We start from the raw sequence: 9,691 nt of genomic DNA, 5'->3' as shown, positions 1-9,691 counted from the left end.
GGGGGACGCCTGCTTTTATGTAGTGGATTTGTGAGAGTTCGTCCTCGCAGTGAACGACGAAGGATCGGTTATGCAGGAAAGATTTTATGGTTAAAAACAGGGGGGCTGGTAGAAATCGTATTTTATATAGTAGGCCTTCGTGCCAAACGCGGTCGAACGCCTGAGTTACGTCGAGAAAGACGCCAGTGGAGTACTGTTAGTTTTCGAGAGTTTGTGCAATTATGTCGATTATTCTGTGGACTTGATGGAGTGACAATCTTAGATTTAAAAAGAAAAAATGTTAGGAATTTCTAGCTCAAAATAATTTTCGTCAAATTACGTATTTTGTCAATATTTGAACTTTAAATGCTTATAAAACAAAATCTTGACCATGGATTTTTATTATTTTTCAAATATCATTGTAACAATATATTAGGAGCCTTGTATTCAATTTTCAAGATTTTATACACAAAAATAACATTTTATTGCCATTTACAGACAAATGGACAAATTTGAACTGCAAATGTCCGAAAACAGTTCAAAACAAATCAACATTTGTTGAATATGTTATCGTGTATAAAAAATGCTAATATAAACAACCAGTCAAAATGTCATATGTGTACGGTCATTTGTTTTACAGTTATACCAAAAACTAAAAATTTGAAACGGTCTCCCTAAAAAATTTCAAAATATGGACCATGTCTTGTTGTTGACCTAATGTTTTATTTGTAAATTTGTTGTTGGCTGTTCGTGTAGAAATGATCAAATGAAAGCGAGTGCCTTATGGCATAGGATTTAGCCTTTGTAAATTATCTGTATTTATGTTTAGTGATAATCCACTAAGCCGTGCAATACAGTGTTGTTAACAATATATGTCCCTCGATAGTAACTCGCCAGTTATGTGTAGAAGTATACAATTTAGATTTAAAAATAAAGATCTTATTTAAAACACGTATTTAAATTTAAATTTCCCGCTGTATTTACGTACTATTTTTGGAAACCATATCTAAAAACTAAATTGTCCAGGTTCGTTATTATTGAGGGACATTTGATTTGAAATGCGCTATAATTATGCATAACAAACAATTTCCTAACAAAATAAATAATTGAAATTACCCATCATATTATCTAATACAGTTTTTATAGTTTTGATGAAGGTTAGATAACTGATAAAGTGCTGTCATGTCCAATCTAATTAATATTTATTTTTTGGCATTACTATAAATTATCTATACCAAATCTATATTATGCATGACGGTAATTTAATATCATTATGATTCATAATATTTGTTTATACACTATACAATATACATATACGACTATGTGAGTACAAAATATATAGTAGTTGTAGGTAATTTAGGTACAATAAAGTTAAAACGAGATTACATTTTTTTTCTCGCAGATATTATAATAACTTAATAAAGTCATTGTTTGTCCATAATATATTATCATATTAAAATAGAATAATTTTTTATATACCGGGATATAAATTTCCTAATATTATCACTTTATATAACACGTATCAATATTATGAAAAAAAAGTTTTAAAAGCTCGTGGTACACCAGTTGAAAACTAGTTGTATATATTATATATACGATATTTTCTCAAAAATAGATATAATGAAGCACTATATAATGTGATGATATGACCTTAACATTTAAATATTGTAATATTCGAAATAAAGAATACCTAAATATGACTTATTGGAGTCAACTACACTTTGATGTCTAAGAAACTAAAAATGTAAAATGTTTTAGAAATGTTGTAAACCTTTTTTTATGACTATAAAATGACAAACAAAGGTATGACAACTTGGTAGGTATGAGCTTAAAATAAATTGTGTTTGCCGAAACCAGTGCCGTAGCCAGAAAAAAATGTAGGGGGGGCACATCATTTTTTTTTCTCTAGCCTTTGAAATGCTAGAATATCTAATTATGACCCCTTTGTTCATAAAGTGTATCTACTACTCGTCTTATAACCATATTATATTTATGTTAACAAGTATGGTGCCTAGATACATTAGCTTAATTTTAATATAACAATGTATTAATATTATTGTAAACCTTAGGTTAATGTATTCATCAATATTATTATCATTATCAAATTGTTTTGTAAGCAAAACATTCCATTTTTGGTTCGAATATTATTAAAATTTACTAACAAAAATATAAGACTATATTAGGACTGTTAAAAGCTGATAGTTTTTTCGTGCAATTAGATCAATAAGCGGAAAAAAATATACTTCCAGAAATCCAATTTTAATTTCGAAAAAAACATAACAATTTCTCCGCTTTTTGTGTGTTTTGTCGGAAGTGATTTTTTTTTTAGTAATTCAAAAGCAATAAGTGAATTTTGAAAAAAAAAAAAAGAAAATTACTCTGGTACTATATTACTTATTAAACAATACTACAGATCATAAATCCATTTCCTACATAATCTAGAAAAGAGATTAAGGAATTCAAATATATGTTTTCAAAATTAAAATAACCAAAACGGCTTTTGGTACTGGGTGAATTTGTCTTCCATTTTTTGGGAGTTTTGTGACACATGTAAGTTGAACATTTTTTTATCACAAAATATAGTGACATGGCTGCGGGTATGTACTTTACTGGGGTTCAAGAATCTTAGCCGACGTTTATCTTAAATTACATAAAGCGTTCGGGGAACTCGCACACACTAATGATCAGTCACTACACACATAGATATAGTACTAACGATGGATGTACAATATTTCCTAAATCCGACCCTTTCAAAATGGTTCACTTCGACGTTCGACAGTCTTAACTTTTAATTTTTATCAAACATATAATATAATATAAAACAAGCTAAAAAAAATTTCGGGGGGGGGGGGGCACGTGCCCCCAGTGCCCACCCCCTGGCTACGGCACTGGCCGAAACCTAGTCTGTCGACTCCCATTAGTCCCATTTCACTGACAGATTTCAGATCTGCTGTGTAATAGAAAATTATTAAACATATTAAGACAGTATAGGACTTATGTAAGCTATAAGGTATATATAATATATTCCTATATATAGGTACCTAACTAGTGTTGGGAAATATCTAGATAAATTATTTAGATAAGATTTTTTGAAATAAATTTTCTTTTTAAGTATCTAGATAATTATGTTACGATTTATCTAATGTTTAGCTTGGATAAAAAATTGGCTTATCTAGATAAATATTATAGTGCCCCTACAAAATTATAAAACCAATGCTACTAAAATTCTATTATAATAACATAAATTATTTAGAAAATCAGAAGAATATTATATTTCTTGTTATTATTGCCAACGACGGTATTACGATAATACGAGAACCTGCATGCGGGCATGCACTATAGGTACATCGTTCTCTACTAGCCATAATGAGCATATTAAAATTAATTAGGTATTGGTTTATTTCTCCGTCCATTTTAAAAATAAATTAAAATTAACTTCCTAGAACTTTATTTCAAATGAAAACTCACCAGGCGGATGACGAAAATCGGTTGAACCTCTGATAACGATGCGTCGATGCGCGATGCAGTGCGTTCTTAATGAAAGAGTATTATAGCATATTATTATTTCATTAAGACTACAGAGTCTACCAATTTCTCATATAAGGCGACCGTTGTCTAGTAAAAGGTATAAACATTTTATTACTTATGAATTGCGACTTTATATTTGAGCTGTTAAATCATGGATTGATTTATAACTTCCGCATAAAATAAAAAAATTCGTTTGGACGTCGAACCAGCAGAAGCTCTAAATGTGGACGAGCCAACAACTCTCATTAATTATACTCACGTTTCACTTGCTCCTGCACCTTATTATACATATTTATTTGACGAATTTTATAAGCTTCGAAATGTGGAAAATCTTAAAGGAACAGCTGTTTGTCAAAACTGTTCTAAAGTTGTTAGTGGGTCCACAAAATCAAGTGGTATTTTTTTAAGCCATATAAAGGTAAGCTTAATTTAATTTAAAAATATTGATAAACAACACTTAAATACCTAGTTTGTTTATTAAGTTTATGTAGGTAGCTTATCTTGTTGGTGCTTCTAATTAATACTTAAGAAATTTAGATTAGTACCCCTAATAGACCATAGTAGTATAGTTTGGTACCACCTCATATTTTATTCGATCAGTTGATTACCCATACTATCATAATTCAATATGTTTAAATTGTTTATACTAATGTTCAGTACCTATCTAAAAATACATAGGAAGTTTTATGTTTTAAATTTAAAAAATACAGTATAATGTTGCTACTTGATAGTAACAACTTGATACTATAACTTAATTTTCAGAAAAATGTAAGGATACCTATATAGTCACGAATCCTATATTTTTTGACCTAACAAATTAATTTTGTTTTACTGATATTCATAGTTTTTACTTTTTACAATGAAAACTTAATATACATAAAAAAAAAAATAGTCATAGGTCATGATTAATCAAAGTACCTATTATAATATGTTAATTATATATATAATATTAAAACATCTTTGTATAAAAATAATCTGATCTCATTTGTATTTAAATAATTGTATTACATAAAATGTATCACAATTGAAACTTACATTTCATAATAGTTATATTAAATATATTTTTAAAATAAGTATAAACATAATAACCAAAAAGCTATGCCTAACTGATCTTAGTAACTCAGACAAGGCTATATGTATTGTATACAAGTACAAATATTATTATTAGTATTATTATTATTATTATTATTATTGAACTATATTTTAAAATTATAGTTGAATTTATCTTATATTTATAGCAGAAATATAAATCATTAATGTCTAAAGAAGAAAACGCAAGAAAAAAAAAGATCAAGAAACATCAACAATGATTCAAACAAAATCTATGATACTCCAAAAGTTTCAAAAGAACTAGTTAGTAACTATCTTATATTATAATAACTTAAGTCTTGGGTATATCAACGGTTTAACTAATTTTTATTTTTATTACTCATTACTGTGGAATGATTTTTTGACAATTCCAAAACGTAAGTGTGTTCTAAAATAAAACCATTTGAATAGGTAATTAAAAACTTTATAATATCTTAGAATAAAATTAAAATTTTTAAGTCAGAAGTTAACTTGAAAAAATATGATTCAATATAAACCTAAATTAAAAAATACTTTCTAGTAGGTATATATAACTTTCAATAGATATATATATATAAAAAGACATAAGCAAATAGAAATTATATAAATACATCTACTTAACTATTTTATGTCTTTCCAAATTATAATTATATTATAGTTATTTTATTAAAGGTGAAGGATTTAGTTTTTAACTACATTGTTGAACAAATGAAACCACCAGTGACATGTGAAAAACCATTATTCAAACGGTTGATTTGAGCCCTTACACCAGATTATATTCTACATCCATATAGAAAAGCTCTTGTTAGTGAACTAAACCATAAATATAAAGCTTATGTAGAAATTTTAATTGGATTTATTGAAAAACAAAGTTTTGTGTGTGTTACTGCTGATATTTGGAGTCCCAACAATAAGAGCTATTTACGAATGACTTGTCATTTTATTGACAAACATAACTACAGTAGGTATTCTTATATATTAGCTTTCAGGCGTGTAAAAGGAAATCATACTATTTAAATATTGCCAAAGTAATCAATGAAATAATGCTGGACTTTAAAATTGAAAATGAAGAAGTTACCCATGTAGTTACTAACAATGCATCAAATTTGGGCAAAGCATTTCGTACATTTTCAAAACAATATAATGTGGCAGATGATACACATATTTCTGATTCAAATTATTTAGGCTTCATAAGTAGTGATGACTCAGATAATGATGTAAACATAAGTAGTGGTGATGATGTAAATAATTCTAATCTTGAATTTGACGTTGTAAATTTGTCTTCATTGATGTTAAACCATAATAAAACTATGACTAATACAATTTATCTACCAAGTAATTTAACATGTTCTGCGCACACGTTAAATCTAATAGCTATAGTTGATACTGCTAAAATAGTTTATAAAGCCTATAATTCAATTTCAAAAATTACATTTAAAGAGTTATCATAATTTTGGAATCTTCTTAGTCGAAGTACTGTAGTCTCAGATAAAGTTTTTGATTTATGTAGTTGTAAATTTCCAGTTCCTAATTTGACAAGATTCTATCTATGATGCTGTACATAAAGTAGTTACAAATAAACAGAATTTAGTCTTGGTGTTTAATGATTTAAAAATTAAAAAAATTAAAAAAAAAACTAATGGAGTTTCTTAGATGAATATTGTGAGGTGATGGGTCCACTTGCAATTTCATTGGATAAATTTCAGGGTGAAAGTTCTTGTCATTTAGGTTTTGTTGCTCCAACTATACTGACATTAAGCCTTTTGTTAAAACAAATGAATAACTTGGTCCAATGTAGACCTTTATGCTTTAATATTATAAGCAATTTATAAAAAAAGATTTGATTATATATTAGATTTAAAAAAAGTTAAAAGCAAATCATTAATTTTATCAGCTATAAGCTACCCAAAGCTTTAACTATTCTGGGTATCTGATAGATACAAATCATATTGTAAACAAATATTTTTTGATGAGTGGTATTTAATTAATACTGATAAAGATGCTGTTTTGAATACCTACTAATGAAAATGTAGACAGTGATAGCAGTGACCAAGAATTTTTCAAGTCCTATTGTTTAGATGTAGAAATTGATAATCAAAGCAATCATAGTAGGTAGTATTAATGTTCAAGCTATTGAATATTTAAACTCAAAAAATAAAGATTTTACTGTTCTTAATCCATTTCCAATCAAAAAAAAATTGTTGTCTAATACAATACAACACTTTCCTCTTCTGCGCCAGTAGAGCGTTTGCTTAGTAGTGGATCACAGATCATGACACCGAGGAGAAATCGTTTGAATGATAAAACATTTGAGATTGTGTTTTAGATGTTAAAAACTTAATTGAAACAAGTTCTAATATCATGTAGTTCTAATAATTGTTAAGAGCATTTAAATTAAGGTTTATAAACATTGTTATTTGTTTCTGTTTTAAAATATTTTTTTTTATTAATATTATATACTAAATGTTGAAATTTTATAATTTTTTTTTTATGAAATATTCAAAATATTGTAAGTATTTGATAATAAAACAATATGCTTATATTTTAGCGTTCAACTCTTTTTTTTACCAAACATTGATTATAATGTATTATTTACTATTTATATGTATTTAAATATTTAAGGTGAAGTTCATCCTTGGTTCATTCTTTTTTAATATTAGTTTAATATGATTTACAAGTGGCTATAGCCTGTAAGTACATAGGTACATAAGCATTTTACAAGATTTATTTAGAACCAACTTTTCCTTGAGATGATACAAATTAATAATTTTTTACTTGATTAATTTGTATTAAAATGTATAAATTATTATTAATTCATTATTGTATACATTTGTATAACTAAGTAGGGGTAGAAATATTATAGTGTTAAAGAATAAAGAGTCAGCTAACTACATCATTTTGAACAGTGGAATACTGGTATTGGTTTAAATGTTTTGACGTTTCATTCGTATAGGTATAATATTCAAATAGTTAAATTCAAAAGCTCAATCCGTTGTTATTATAAATATTATGTCATTATACTGATATATCAGTATATAAATCATATATAAATTGTATATAAATCTAATATTACAAAAATACTAAGAAACAGTAAAATAAGTGTAAAAAAATGATATTTATCTAGATAATATTTTGTTAAAATTATTTTATCCTATCTAGATAATTTTTTAGTTATCTATTCCCAACACTACCTAACTATATGATAATATATACCTGTTATCCTAGCTAGTATATTATTAGGTAGGTATTAACTGAGAAATAATTGTGTATGCGAGTAATTGTTTTCTCAAAAATTACCTCGTGGATTTTGTCAGAATTTTGCAACTAGGGGTTTATGATAAAACGAATTGATCCAGATCCATGGCACTGAAATTCGCGTATTTTATTTATGCTTGAAATTTGGAAAATCTGATATATTGATATTATTTAGTTATTTCAAAGTTGTGATAGAATCAGATTAATTATTAATGAGTTATGTAATAATATTATGAAAGCTAATATAATTAGTGTAGAAAATTCGGGAAAAATATGTACATTCTATGAGGTAAGAATTACCCTAGACTCTAAGAAGATTTATATAAGCTCAGCTGTATCATACAGACATCAATATCTAATTAGAGCAGCATTTTCTATTTTTCAAGACAACTCAGTACGTTGCATGTTTCCGAGTAAAAATAAAAATTCCGTTCAAAAGTGTTTTTAGTTTCTACCTCAATAAAATCCTCATCGCAGTCTTAATTGTCAAACGGAGTATTTTAATATATTATTATCCATGATATTATCAAACAATGATATTTTTTTGGATTTTAATCTGAAAAATAATATTATATGATATATATATATATATATATGTAAGTATACCCATTAAAAATTGTTGATTCATAATATTGAGTTTGAAATTTAAGATTTTGCAGTTTATCAAGAAAAATATTTTGGGCTGAAGTCGACAAATAGATCGATTTAAAGCCATGTCTCAACTATTCCCAACCTTCAAAATGGTTAGTTTTTCGTGTCTCATCTGTGGTAAAGTGGTTCAAAATATTATAAAACCAGTTTATTAATAACTGTAATTGTCGGTGAACTGTAGGGATGTGGTTGAATAGGAATATTCGGCAAAATGGATATGAACCAAACAATTATACCTACGAATATACGTATAATTTTACGATGCTAGTGTTTGTTGATAAACGTGATAGTACAGTTATATTTCCAATAATAGTAAAAAGCATTATTAAATTCTAATACGTAATTAATCATTAAAAATGGCCTGAAAATATTGATGAAAATAATATATTTGTAAATGTTTGTAAAAAAAATAATGACTATAGGACGAAAATGTGAAAAATATTGTTAAAAATGTAAGCTAATGGGAACCACTCTGCTATGTGTCAAGCCGGTCACTAGCTATAGTTGTATTACATATAGTTAGTAGATGTGTTAAATTTTAATCCATTGATATATATGATAATAGTATATCGTATGATTCTGAGTGGATATCATCAGCCTATATCTAGTATTGGTACTTCCTACATATTATATAATATTATGTATAATGTTTTTTGATATTGCTATTAAAGTAATTTATTTTACTATTCGTATTACGGACTACGGTAGATTGATTAATTTAAATTTAATTTACTTAGGTATATTATTGATATTTTTAACTATAATAGTGTATAACTCTATCATATTATATGATATTACTGTGTCTGTTATTAACTATTGAGTCAATATAACCTTATTGTAGAACAGTGTATGTGGATAGATACAAGGTAATAAACAATAATAGTTTAAAATGTCATTGAGAGTATTAAAATGTATAATATTATACGTAAAAGTTTTATGTCCATCACGCATAATGTTTTTGAATTCAAATAAATAATGAACATCGTTATAATCTTCGTTTAAATATGTAATTTTGTCCAAATGTCTATGTATCTATTCCTATATAATTTAAAATTGTTGGTTTAATATACGAGCCATTTATTGTTTTTCCCTCTTACAATTGCGTAACATACCAAATTTACGCTCAGAAAATCACGTTTAACTCCGTTAGTTTGAAAACTAGAGTGAATCCACATTCCACATATTATGAAGATATTAAGAAAATTATCCG

Source organism: Acyrthosiphon pisum, chromosome X (assembly GCF_005508785.2).
Source record: "Acyrthosiphon pisum isolate AL4f chromosome X, pea_aphid_22Mar2018_4r6ur, whole genome shotgun sequence".
NCBI classification, from domain to species: Eukaryota; Metazoa; Arthropoda; class Insecta; order Hemiptera; family Aphididae; genus Acyrthosiphon; species Acyrthosiphon pisum.
The sequence above is the reverse complement of the archived record's forward strand: the minus strand, read 5'-3'. Positions refer to the sequence as shown.